Below are 12,827 nucleotides of genomic sequence, written 5' to 3' on the forward strand. Positions count from 1 at the left end.
GTTCAAGTTTTACTCTAACAAAACTATGAAGGGTCTACCAACATTAAGAACAAACACTATTTCTAAATTAATTCTATGTCATCATGCAACAAATCTGCATCAAATGCCTTCCATTTACTGGTTAAAAGATGATTCTAACAGTCTATGGTTTATAGATGCTGATATTAGCCCCAGAAAAGGAGTAAGAATGCTAAGAAGTCGGGGTGGAGCAACCATATGAAGCTATGGGTCTCAATGAACTCTATGAACATTTGTCCTCAAACAAGCAAACCAAAACCTGTGGTGAAGGTATCTGCAAGCTGGCACTTCAGGATGCAGGGCAGAAGTGGGTAAAGCCAAGGGGCTGGGTCATCCATGAGGTATTTGAGAAGTCTGGCTAAACCTAAGCATCAGCACCTGTGAGTTCACTCTGATCTTAGCTGGCTCCAAAGTTAAACGGTAGCTTTGCCTCTTCTCCTAGCTCTGGCACCTCCTGAAGTTAGTGCAGGGAGCTGGAGTCTATCCACCTTTCCCACAAAGGTGCAGATATTTGTGCAGATAAATATGTACAGTTGTTTGGGGGGAAACCCAAGGCTATCACCAATTGCTCCTCCATTATCTTCTCTTATTGGTTTAGGGTAGATATTTTCCTCCTGGAATGGAACTCCTTGGGCAGAGAGAGAGAACACCAATGTAGGAGACTTGACTCTGGACATCTTGTTTGGATACCTGCAGGTGTGGGAGAGGTGATGCCCATTCAGATTGTGCAGCAGCAAGTCTACACTTCAGTTGGTCAGCAGAGGCCTCTTTCAAGAGGACACTCCTTACCAAGGTACTGAAGTTAACATCAAAGACAAGGAAAGAGATGGACGTGTAACAAGGGAAGAGTAAGAAGGGAGGCAACCCTGAGGGCAGCCTGAATTCATAGAATCCGCCACCACCTCTTATCCCTCTTATCCTCCCGTTCCACGGGGGCACTTGGCAGAGGACCCAGGCTCAGATGAGGGTCAGCATGGAGGACTACCACCATGAAAAGGCAAGACAAAGACTGGAGCAGCACAGAAACAGAACTGCCAAAGGTAAGAAAGGGAGCCCTGACTAGGGCTGGCTCCCTCCCTGCTAAGTTATTAAAAATACATAAATGAAGCAAAGCAGCAAAACCTCCTCTTCCCACCTGCAGGGATTTGGCCTCAATGTCAAGGTCCACAGGCATTATACGTCCTATAGAAATGGATGAGTAAGTACGTCCATGTCAGGTTAACACGAAGTTTCTTATCAACTTCATAGCAGACACACTTCCGCAGCACTGACTCTTTTCCCTTCTGCTAAATGGAACAGTACTGCAGAGTCCGGGACCTAGTGCTGAGACCACTGCTTCTCAGCTGGATCCACAGCTGGCTGAGAGTTCTGCATTCTCTCCAAGTAGGTCTGAGACCCATGGTGGTTCCATCAGCCCCATTCTAGGTGCTCATGCAGTGGCGGGCACTGTTTCCGCCATGCTGCTTGACAAGGTCCCAGCTTGGGGAAGGGTTTGGCGAGGCCACCGTTCCAGGAAATTGCCGCTGTCATCTTTCCTAGGAATTGGGTGTTTTCTTTTAATTATCATACTTACAACTATGCAACAGCAAATCATATTCCCTGGATTGTTGTGATAAGAATTTAACCTCAATGAGTCTGAGGAGCTGAGGGGAGGATGAGGAATGCTTTTAAAAATGTACCAATGCCACACATAAGTCTGAAGGTACAGAGTCTGAAGAGTTCTTCAGAATACTACAGTTCCAGGAATTGCTTGATCCTATGCTGACCACACCTGCTCTAGTTAATGCTTTACCAGTAAATAGCTTGACAAACAGAACAGAGACTTGTTGTCCCCACAGTACTAGGACTGCCCTACTTACCTTACAAGATTGTGGGAGGTTTGTGATATCCACCTAGAGGGAAACAAGTGAATAAGTTTAAGGACCCACCTCCCACAGATCCACCTCTTCCCTAATGTACAATGAAAATGATGAATAAATAATTAATATTAATGGTAAATGGACAAATATCTAATATTTGTCCTTCCTTCAAAGGTTTGGATGTCAAGGGCCACCCTGAAAATGTATGACTAAAGAATAAAGAAACAGCATATGCAAACAACTAGAAAAATATTATCTTAAGACCAAATGCCCTCATTGCATGTTAACTGGTTTTGAATAGTTTACGCTGGCTTAGGTCTCACATATGTATTACAGTAGGTGGAGGATAAATCAATTAACATAAAGAATATTAGGATAAAAATTAAGCACTCACACTGATTGTTTCCCAGTAAATAACCTAACTTAGTCTTAACTGAGCTTGTTTAGGTAATAGAGTAGACCTTTAGGGATAAATCAAAAACATAATAATATGAGCTAAAGATTAAGTGCATGTTTTGCTTAGCAGTTCAGTAAAATTTTAAATTAAAACAAAATAGAGTTATTATGCTGACAATAGGTCTGACACCAAAGGATAAAAAAAGGCCAGTAGGATGAGAAGAGGAAAATATCTTTCCCTGTAATATGCTTATGTGAGTAACATTAAGTAAATATAGAGAGTTGACCTTAAGGTACCCACTGTGTTAGACACCTGCTGGAAAGTGTGGTTAATGACAAATCTTGTGGTAATTTCTCTATAACTTGTATCTTATTTAATCCTGCTCTACTTAATACTATAAAAGAAGAGCTAAAATAAGTCTGAGCAGCACTTGCTTCAAGTTGCTCCAGGGGTTGCTGCAGTTCCTCTGTACCGACTCCACCCATCCTTCAGGGAACCTACACATTGCTGGGGTTGGCTCCTGGCAATGCAGGTTCTGAAGAAGTCCACTCCTAGACCTGGGGTAAACAGGCCACCTCAGGGTCACAATCACATCACAGCCCCGAAAGCTCTGTCAGAGTCCTTGCCTGGGGTCCTCCTCGTCTGTGGGGGTCTGAGGCTAAGCTCACCTCTACAGCCCTGGTGGGAAGGTCCAGTGTTCATGCCAGGATGGGCATCATATAAACTCCTGCCTTCTTGTAAGCCCAAGGTGTAGTGGTTTGAAAACACTTCATGGTACATATTCCATTTTTTTAAAACAATCTTTTTTCTTTTCTTTTCCTTTTTTTTTTTTTTTAACTGTTAAAAGACACTTTGGTACAACAGAGACAGACATGAAGGGCAGCAGGAGGGCTGCATGCAGGGGCATGCATTGGCTGCTGCTGCTTTGTAACTTAATTGTTTTATTCCTCAATTGAACAGGACTGCTGCTGTTACTCAGCTCCTCCAGGGCCACTGATGGTGAAAGTTCAACTTCTAACTGGAATCTCCTAATGCTCCTGTGGCTGAAGCTCACTGCAGCACTGGCCCCTGAGCAGTGATAGTGGGCAGTGATATTGGACATTGAGTCACTTGCCATGGAGTTTCCAGACCTGGCTCTCTGACTGACTGGTGCAAGCAAACCCGTGATAAACTGGGTAAGATGGATGTAGGTGATACAAACTGTGTCCTCCACAATCACATGGACATGTGGGTTTAGGACGGTGGTATAGATAGGCTTGCTGTACTTGGGCAGGAGTTTGAAGTGAGGCCTGGGTCACAAATTTTCATGGTAGGCCTCAAAATCCCCATTGTTTGATGGCTTCCATCAGCTGTTCTGTGATCTTAATGATTTCCTGTTTTTGCACTTTGAGATCCTCCTCTTCTGTAGTGGTGTTACAGCTCCCTATGGAGCCCTTGATCATATCTGTAGCATTGTGCACCATGGTGATTTGTGGTTCCATGGCTGTCTGCTGGGGCATGGGTTCTTGGGTTGGACTTATGTGACTGTTTTTGTTGTTTCTCCACGGTTTGACACATATGTCCAACTTCTTGTTCAATAGGCTTTTGGCAACTGACAAGTTCCTGGAGATAAGCATGGTCATGAATATGAAACCCTTCAGTTTTCTCTGGGTTTTGAACCTGCACAAACACTCCATAGTCTCTTGGTGCATCTTAGAGGCTACCATGGATTGTTGGCAGACCCATGGGTGCTTCAGAGCCTGGTCAGGCATGATGCATTTTGCTGGGTTTATGGTCAGCATCTGGTTGATCAAGTTCTTGGCTTTAGGAGTCACTGTGTTCCATTCTGGTGATGAAAAACCAGGCACTTGTGGGACTTGTAAGGAGTAGGAATGCTTCTTTCTCACCATTACTGGAAGCCAAGGGCACTTAGCACAGAAAAGCCAAGGGCTGTGAAATAGGCTTACCATAGGTCCTGATATTCATAGATTTTCCATAGGGATATTTTCTCAAGACATCAGGGAACAAGTAACCTGGGGTGCCAGAAAGACCAAACCAAGCCTGCTTCTCTCCCTACACCTCAATGATGAGGCCAAAATTAGCAAGCTTGATGGAAGCACCCTTGCATTTACTTGCCAGCAGAAAGTTCTCAGGCTTCAGGTCCTTATGGACAATGTCATGCTGGTGGATGTGGTTAACATTCTCCAGAATCATATGCATATAGTAACTAGCATCTGCTTTACTGTAGTACTTTCTAGCCACTATGTCTTCAAACAGCGCCCCACCAGTGACCAGGTCAAACATGAAGTAGTAAAACTCTTCTTCAGAAATATTGTCATGGAAGGGCACAATATTTGCATGTTTCAGAAGTCATATCTCAGCCTCATGTTCTAGTTTCTGGTGATTTCAGGCAGAAAAATTCTTGTTGTTGATTTTTGCTGCATACTCCTGCATGGAGGTTTTCTTCACACACCTGTGGACCACAGAGAAAGCACCCTTGCTAAGTTCCTTGAAGAACTAGTAGTCATAGGTGTAGTGGATACAGGTGACATGGTGACCATGCTGGCAGCTGGTGGGCAGAGGTGGTGGGTGCAGACCTGCACCTATGTCAGTGAACAGTCACTGACATATAGCCATCTAGCTGAGGGAGGAGATAGGGCTTAGCCTGGCAGCACCTGGGAGACGACCAGGGAGCTATTTGAGTCTTGAAATTAAAAAGGGTTTATTTGGTATACTTAAATGCTCCATTGTTTGGGGCATAAATATTTATGATCGTTACATCTTGTTGATATATAGTTCCCTTAAGCAGTATGAAACATCCTTCTTTGTCCCTTCTGATTAACTTTTGTTTGAAGTCCACTTTATCTGATATAAGGATGGAAACCCCTGTTTGTTTATGAGATCCATGTGAATGATATGTTTTTTTCCCCATCCTTTTACCTTTAGTCTGTGGATCTTTTGCCTATGAGATGAGCCTCTTGGAGACAACATATTGTTGGGTCTTGTTTTTCAATCCAATCTGCCACTCTGTGACTTTTGATTGATGCGTTTAGGCCATTTACATTCAATGTTATTATTGAGAAATTATTTTTATTCTCTGTCATTTTGATTTATTTCTGGTTTTTAATTTGAATTGTTTTTCCTTTGACTATTCTTCTAATATAGTTTCTCCTTTTGCTGGTTTTAAATTTTATTTTTCCTTTCTTCTTCATGAAATATTTTATTGAGTATATTTTGAGGTACAGGTTTTCTAGTTGTGAATTCTTTTGACATTAGTTTATCATGGAAGGTTTTTATTTCACTATCAATTCTGAAGCTTAATTTTGCTGGGTATAATAGTCTTGGTTGGCATCCATTTTCTCTCAGAGCTTGGTATATATTATTCTAATACTTCCTAGCTTTAAGGGTCTGGGTTGAGAAATCAGCTAAGATACACATTGGTTTCCCTCCATATGTGCCTGTTTTTCTTCTGGCAGGCTTTACATTTCTATTCTTATTTTGTATGTTAGGTATTTTCATAATAATGTGCCTTTTTGTGGGTCCACTGTAATTAAGTGTGTTTGGGGTCCTGTAGGCCTTCTCTATTTTATTTTCAATTTCATCCTTATATTTTCTCTCTGATTTCACTCCTTACATTCTTCTTTACCTCAAAGTTTGGTTTAACTGTGAACTTTGTAAGCTCCTTCTCTGATATTCCTTCCACTGTTGTGTCAATGGATTCTATTACAGAAGAGTTTTGGCTTATGATTTATTCCATTACTTTTTCATGCTTTTATGTATCTACCCATCTAGCAGTAAGGATCTCAGGCAGTAGAGTTTCTGTCTTGTGGACTTATAGTGTCCCTGAATGTTTTCAGTACCTCACAGTTTAGAGGGAGTTAACATTATTTTTATTTTCAAGAGCCACCTTTTGCTCTTTGACAATTTGGGGGTTATCTTTTACTTGTTTTACGTATATTGTGTCTTATTTTATCTCTATGATGAAAGCAGATTTTTAAATTCTACACTAATTATCTACATTTCCTGTGACTTCAGTGTATTTTTGTTTTCCCCTTTATTTTTTCATTTTAATATCCAGTGATTTCAGTGTTAATGTACCTACTTAAGAATGAGAGAGTTGAAGGGTAATTAGAAAATTTCTCCATGTGGAGAGGTTTTGTGAGTGAGCTTCACAAACGTAGGGCCTGCACCAGAAGTCAACCTTTTCAGCCAGAGGTCCCCAGTTTTCCTTGGGGTGACTTAGGTTCCCAAAGCTCCTACCTAAAGGATATAATCTGGCTGCAGATGCTGTGGTATGAGGACACTGGAGGAAGTCCAGGTGCTGACTCCCAGTTAACCTGTTTTAGTCTAGTTCCTTAGCTCTGCTTGTTACTAATGTTTCCCTATTGAATGAATGTCACTGGGCAAGTTTCTCCAGACCATGAAACTCATTCTCCTTCTTTGTCTGGGTACTTATTTGATAGCTAACAAGGTCAGAAAGGAGTCCTGGGTATCTTGTTCTTAGGTTCTTGCCTTACCATGGGCCCTCACTAATAACTGGTGCCTTCTGAAACAGAAAGTTGACATCTTCCATCAGATGTTTCCTCCTCCCTGATTCTTTGTCTTCAGGGGTTTATACTTTGCTTTTCCTTTTATTTTCATTCCAGTGGGGTTTCTGGAGGGAGTAGAGAGACATTCACTCTTTAATGAGAGATGCAAGGGCAGGGCAACCTTTCTCTTTCTCAGGTTCCTCATCTGTGTGGCAGGAATTATAATGGTTCTGCCCTCTAGAAGTGTGAGAATTAAATGCAAGTGCTTAGGACAGTATTGCACATGGAAAGTTCTCAGTATTTACCAGTATTATTTATTAGAATGATTGTTCAGTGTGTCAAAAATTTCTTACTTGGCTCTGTATGTCAATTTATTTAAAAATTCAAAACATAAAAACCCAAATAAGACAACATACCTTGAATTGGAGCATTGGACAAGAAGTTACAACAATAAAGGGCACAGAGTAGGTTCTCAATAAATGTTTGCTGATTTTGAATCTCTGGTCTTATTTTCCTTCCCAATTAGTTCCCAAACCCCTCTGTACAACCCATGGATCTGATGAAAAGGTCATGCATACTTGCTGTGTCCTTAAGTATTTAGAATTGAATCAAAATGAATTTGTTTTGGAAGCTTTTCTGAGAAACAGAGATACATTACAAATCTTGCTTTAGATATCAATAAATCAAAATAAAAAATAGAATTTTTTGACCAAAATGTTAGTAATGCTGCTCCAAAATTAAAGTATTTTAGGGGATATTACTTTATTTCCACTCCGTGACTATTATAAAAGAATTCAGTTGATACAATGTTACATTGTGTATGCTGCAGTTCTTTGTATTTCATGCATTTCTTTGGATAGATTTGTTTCAGTGCTGGTTTCTCATCATAATGTTGAATTTTCTGACATTAATCTCTTTAGCAAATTCAAATCTGTGACGATGGTGAAATATTTACTTTTAAGCTTTCCTGATTTGGAGTATTATCATGATTTCTTCATTTGTTTAAAACCCAGATCCGTGCCCAAGAAGAATATTACTTTGTTATGATTGTTCAGCAGAGCAAATCTTGGAGATATGTACCTAGAAATCAGGACAGGTAGGTTGATGCATCTCAGGGTCAAGATGGATCCTACTTTGAAGATTCCCACTGGAAACTCTGTGATATAAGATCAGAAAACCTGTGAATATGGGCTTTGCAGTCTCAAGTTGCCACAATGGAAAAGAACCTATGACTATGTGCTGATGCACGTAGGGGTCTCCAGAGTGAAAACAGGAGAAGATCCTCAACTAACCTCTATTACTTTAACTGAACAACATGCTTGTATGCCTTCTGCTTCCTCTTCCTAATATATGCCAAACATTACCCAAGAAATAAAATTATATTCAGGTTCAAACATTTGGACAAGTTTGCAAACCTCTGCTCCCCATCCCATTTTCCTGTGGAACTATATTTGAAAGCTAATTTAAATTGCTTTTAGAAGTAATCCTCTTGTCTTGACTGCTTTTCATGACAAGTAAGGTTTAGGGCAGTTCAGCTGATGCTGCAGAGGTTTATATTTGGGAGTGAATTAAATAAGATTCATGAGGCTAAATTCTGCAATTTATTAAAACAGCCCAACCTAACCCTTTCCCCATGAGCATTTGAAAGTCTCACTAAACTATGTATGCCCTTTTCCACAGGGGATCTCTTTGTTTCTAGGATTAAACTTGTCTGGGCAAACTGTATGCAGGTAATTGAAGGCTATGATGTCCTAGAAACCTTTAGAATAACTATAACCTCATGTGAAGTTGCCTGTCTTCTACTTGAAGGGTATTTTTGGGGGGCTGAAGAAAATAAGCCTTGAAGTTATATATTTGGATCCTTTATTATGAGACTCTTTGATGGAACCAAGTCCATTTTGGTCTAATAAAACAACTTAGGCTGGTTTTCTGAAAGAGGAGCAAGATCCTTCCCATGAGTTCCTTGCTTTCACCTACTGTGAATAGTCAGACCCAGAAAACTTGTTTCCTTTTGAGTTTCAGGAACCAATCTGACTTCAGGACACGGTGATGGCATTGCAGAGTGCTGGAAAAGAGTGAGTGTGCTTGTGGTTTTCTGGATCTCTCCTTGTACTTGGTTGGCAGCTTGAAGAAGTACATGAAAAACTTGAGCACCAAGGCTAAAAGGATCTACTCACAAAGCTATAAATGTTGGTTTATAAGCATGGACAGTTAAGCAAAAACTTGGAACTTAGACTTGACTTACAACAGACATCAGATGTAAGGCCTAGGACTTCTCAAGCCAGCATTTCCATTAGACACTACCAACAGGGTCAAGATGGTGTAGGAGAAGAGATCTCTGGCTAGTATAATGTCAGCTGCACAAGTTGCTGAGCTTCTATGCTCAGCAAGAAGCTTGGCCTGCTTTTATTGTTGAGGTTAAAAAAAATTATGTTTGAATATAAATATTTAAAGGGACCTGAAGGAAGTGATGGACCTAGTCAGAGACAGAAAGTGACATCCTATAATTCCCATGAACAACGCAATCAAATATCCTTCATTTATTTTCTGACTTTACTCTCTCCAGAGATTAGATGTCTTCGAAATTATAAATTTCATTAATATTATTGGATATTCTTATATTTTCTTATGATCTAAAGGAATTGAACACTCTGTCTAGTACAAACTACTAAGAGCTGAGCAAGAAATATCAAAAAATACATCTAATGAAGCTTATCTATTGCTTTTCAGATTCAAATTGATGCCTCCACAATCAACTTAGAGGTCTGGAATGTTTCAGAATCCCTTTAAGTGCTAAGCAGTTTCTCAGTCTCTAGAATATTTGCAGTTTCATTTCTACCATATTTACAATAAGAAGTACTCCATTCTTCATGTTTCAAATGATCACTTATGGTTATGAAAAAAATACTTTCTATATAGATTCCTGTTGATGAGTTTATTCTGTAACTCAGGAAAAGTAAGCAACATCTTTCTTCCTTTGAAGAAATTTTTATCCTAAGATTCAAAAGTTATTCAGTGATTCCAACAGGTTCTCCAAGCACTAAAAGCATATGTGCATATACTCAATATCCCTAATCAATGTGACACTTGAATTAAGCTAATTTATTCTGTGCAAATATGACCTTGAATTATAGAGTAATATTTTAATGTTGTGCTAAAGAACTTTACCTACTAGGAAGAATTGTAATTAAAGTATTATGAGAAAAGGCGCTTAATTTGGGTCATTGACTTGTCATTGTTCAGAAAATAATTGGCACTCTTTGGAAGTCACATAGAGGGTTTCACATTAAAGAATCATTTGGACAAATGGATAAGCAGGTACACTTTGGAGTAGGAATAAGTGAGGGCTGAAGTCCCTAGTTCTCTTGCTCAACCATGGATGAAATTAAGTAATGCTGAAGATTTAAAAACACCCTCTCCTTGAAAATACATGTTTTGTAGAGATTTAAGATCTTTGTTTTTTTTTTTTAACTCTATCATCTTCCAGACATTCTTATGCAATAAACAACTATTTAAAAAGCAATCTGAGAGTTTGAGTTATTTTAGTCTCTTTATCAATGAAACAAATATTTATATAGGCCCCCCCAGAGTTTTATCTCGGTTTCAGTGTTTGTGGCACAGTGGTTAACAGCTGTATGTTTATCTCCCTTAAGTGATCATTCTACTGGGATAGACATAGAAACAAGTAAATAAGGTGTGTCACGCTTGGGGTAACAGGTAAGCCAGAGAGCTGTGATCATCTTAGCACATCCCAAATGGGGCAAAATTATCTATCCAAGGTCATAACAAGCATCTCATTAATTTTATCCTCTATAATTATAAACATTTGTTTTTATTATGAAATATAATGTAAATGTGAGAAATACCTTTGAGCAGTAGCATAAATGTAAATAACATATAAATTCAACTATCCATTTTAAACACCCTTTTTAGTCCTCAGACATTTTCTTTGATTTCCAGTCTAGAAGGAGGGGGAAAAAAACCCAAATGTTTTCAAAGGTCCTCATTTACAATATCATGGAAACCCTCCTTAAGACCTCTTGTTACTGAGACAATTTTACATTGGTCTGCAAGAGGCTATGATTAGCGTCAGTCCCCGACACTGTGTCATAAATGCTTAAGACAGGGACCTAGGCTCTTTTAAATTCACTTTTGCATGCAGAGTGGCTTATACAGTGCTTTTTGCACAGTAGATAATAAATATTTGTTGGATGAATAAAAGAAATTGAAAGTAGAGGTAGAAATTTCTCAGTTCCAGAAATCCAGGTTGTTTAGACTAACAGAATTAAAATCGGGTCTGCACAAAATAGGATGGATTTAAGAGACAAGAGAATATACAGGACTTAAATTTCGCTTAAATATGTGGAATGAGGGAGAAAAAGGCAACAAGGACAACGCTCAGATATCGGATCTGAGTAGCTTGAAGGTTGAGAGTGCCCTTGCTTGAGGCAGACTGATAATCTGTATCCTGCGACACCAAATGGACTTTCAGGTGTAATCCAAGAACAATGGTCAGTAACTAGTGAGGAGTGAGTGGATAATAAACTCAAAGAATCAGATATGTTCTAAAAGGTTCTGGAGAATTACTAGGAAATGTTGCCCCTTGATTTAGTGAGACACTTAGAAAATCCATTTGTATTTGCTTCCTGGGGCTGTTTCCAAAAATTATCATGCATTATGAACTTAAAAATAACAAATGTATTCTGCAGTTCTGGAGATTAGTGATGTAAAGCCAAGGTGTTGGCAGGGCCATGCTCACTCTGAAGACCTTCCCTCCCTCTTCCAGCTCCTGGTATTCCTTGGCTATGGCAGAATAATGCCAGTCCTGCCTTCATCTTTACATACATTCTTCTCCTCTGACTGTATCTTCATCTAACAAGGACATCGATTATCAGTTATTTAAAGGACTAATAAAATAGTTAAAATTCTGTCAAGATTGCTAAAAAGAAAAAAATGCAAAGATTTTAGAGTTCTGAAATTCACCAGAATTAGTATGAATATTTACAAAAATAGCTTGGAAATTTAGATGTGATTGATAATGTTGTAGAAACATTAGTATTTAAGTAGATTTAATGAAAATTGAAAGCCTAAATAGACAGCTGATAATTAAAGAAAATGAATACATTATCAAAATTTTCAGCCTTCTTCTTTTTAAATCCATAGTATCTGGATGGGATTTGGTTGATTTTCTCCAAATATCAAGTGAATATTTTTTTTCTCCAAGAAGATAGAAAAAAAATCAATTCTAACTTATTTACAAAGTAATAAAGTCACTAACAGTTTGATCGTCCTTCTGGGAATGTGGTAGGATTGTATTCCCTACCTTCTTGAAAGTAGGCTCGGGCATTAAATTTATTTTGGTCAATGGAAAGAGACTGGAAATAACAGGGTCTTCATTTAGACAGCATCTATTAAGAGATAATATTCATGAGTGAGAATTTATAAACCAACTGATTATTCTGAAAATTAAATTGGAATGTTAAAATGTAATTTTAATAAAACATGCAAAGGAATTAATTAACCTGAAACTAAATCAGCAAATATAGGAGAACAAATGTAAAAGTTTGAGAAAATGTTATAAGTCTTGCTAAAACAATTTAGATAGTAATTTGAGTATGGTGGCACATGCCTATAATTCCAGTGAACCAGGAGGCAGAGGCAGGAGGATTGCAAATTCAAAGCCAGTCTGGGCTATTTATGGAGACCTTGTTTCAACATAAAAATTAAAAAACAGCTGGGGGTGTAGTTCACCCCCAGGGTGGAACACTCCTGGGTTAAATGCTTAGTACTACAAATTAAAATAAAATAATTGAGTAAGACAGTGAGGTTTTTTTAAAGAAATTTATTTATTCTAATTAGTTGTGCATGATAATGGAATGCATTTATACTTTTTGATAAATCATACAAAAGTGGAGTATAATTTCTCATTTTTCTGATTGTACATATTGTAGGATCTCAATGGTCATGCAGTCATATATGTACATGAGGTAATGATGTAGGTTTCATTCTACTATCCTTCCTACCCCATACCCCTTCCCCTCCCTT

The 12,827-nt window shown here is 38.7% G+C and overlaps 1 pseudogene across 1 annotated transcript in view; it reads right to left on the reverse strand.

Annotated features, from left to right (window-relative positions):
- Positions 1-1,447: 1,447 nt before the first annotated feature.
- LOC306639888 (calcium/calmodulin-dependent protein kinase type II subunit gamma-like) overlaps positions 1,448-12,827 on the reverse strand; it is an 84,963-nt pseudogene continuing 73,583 nt past the window's right edge. Inside the window, exons 2-3 of the transcript in view lie at positions 3,147-4,770; positions 1,448-1,553 (exon numbers count right to left, since the gene is read on the reverse strand). The product of the transcript in view is annotated as a calcium/calmodulin-dependent protein kinase type II subunit gamma-like (transcript). The remainder of the gene's footprint in view (positions 1,554-3,146; positions 4,771-12,827) is intronic.

Source organism: Sciurus vulgaris (genome assembly GCF_902686455.1).
Source record: "Sciurus vulgaris genome assembly, chromosome: 11".
NCBI classification, from domain to species: domain Eukaryota; kingdom Metazoa; phylum Chordata; class Mammalia; order Rodentia; family Sciuridae; genus Sciurus; species Sciurus vulgaris.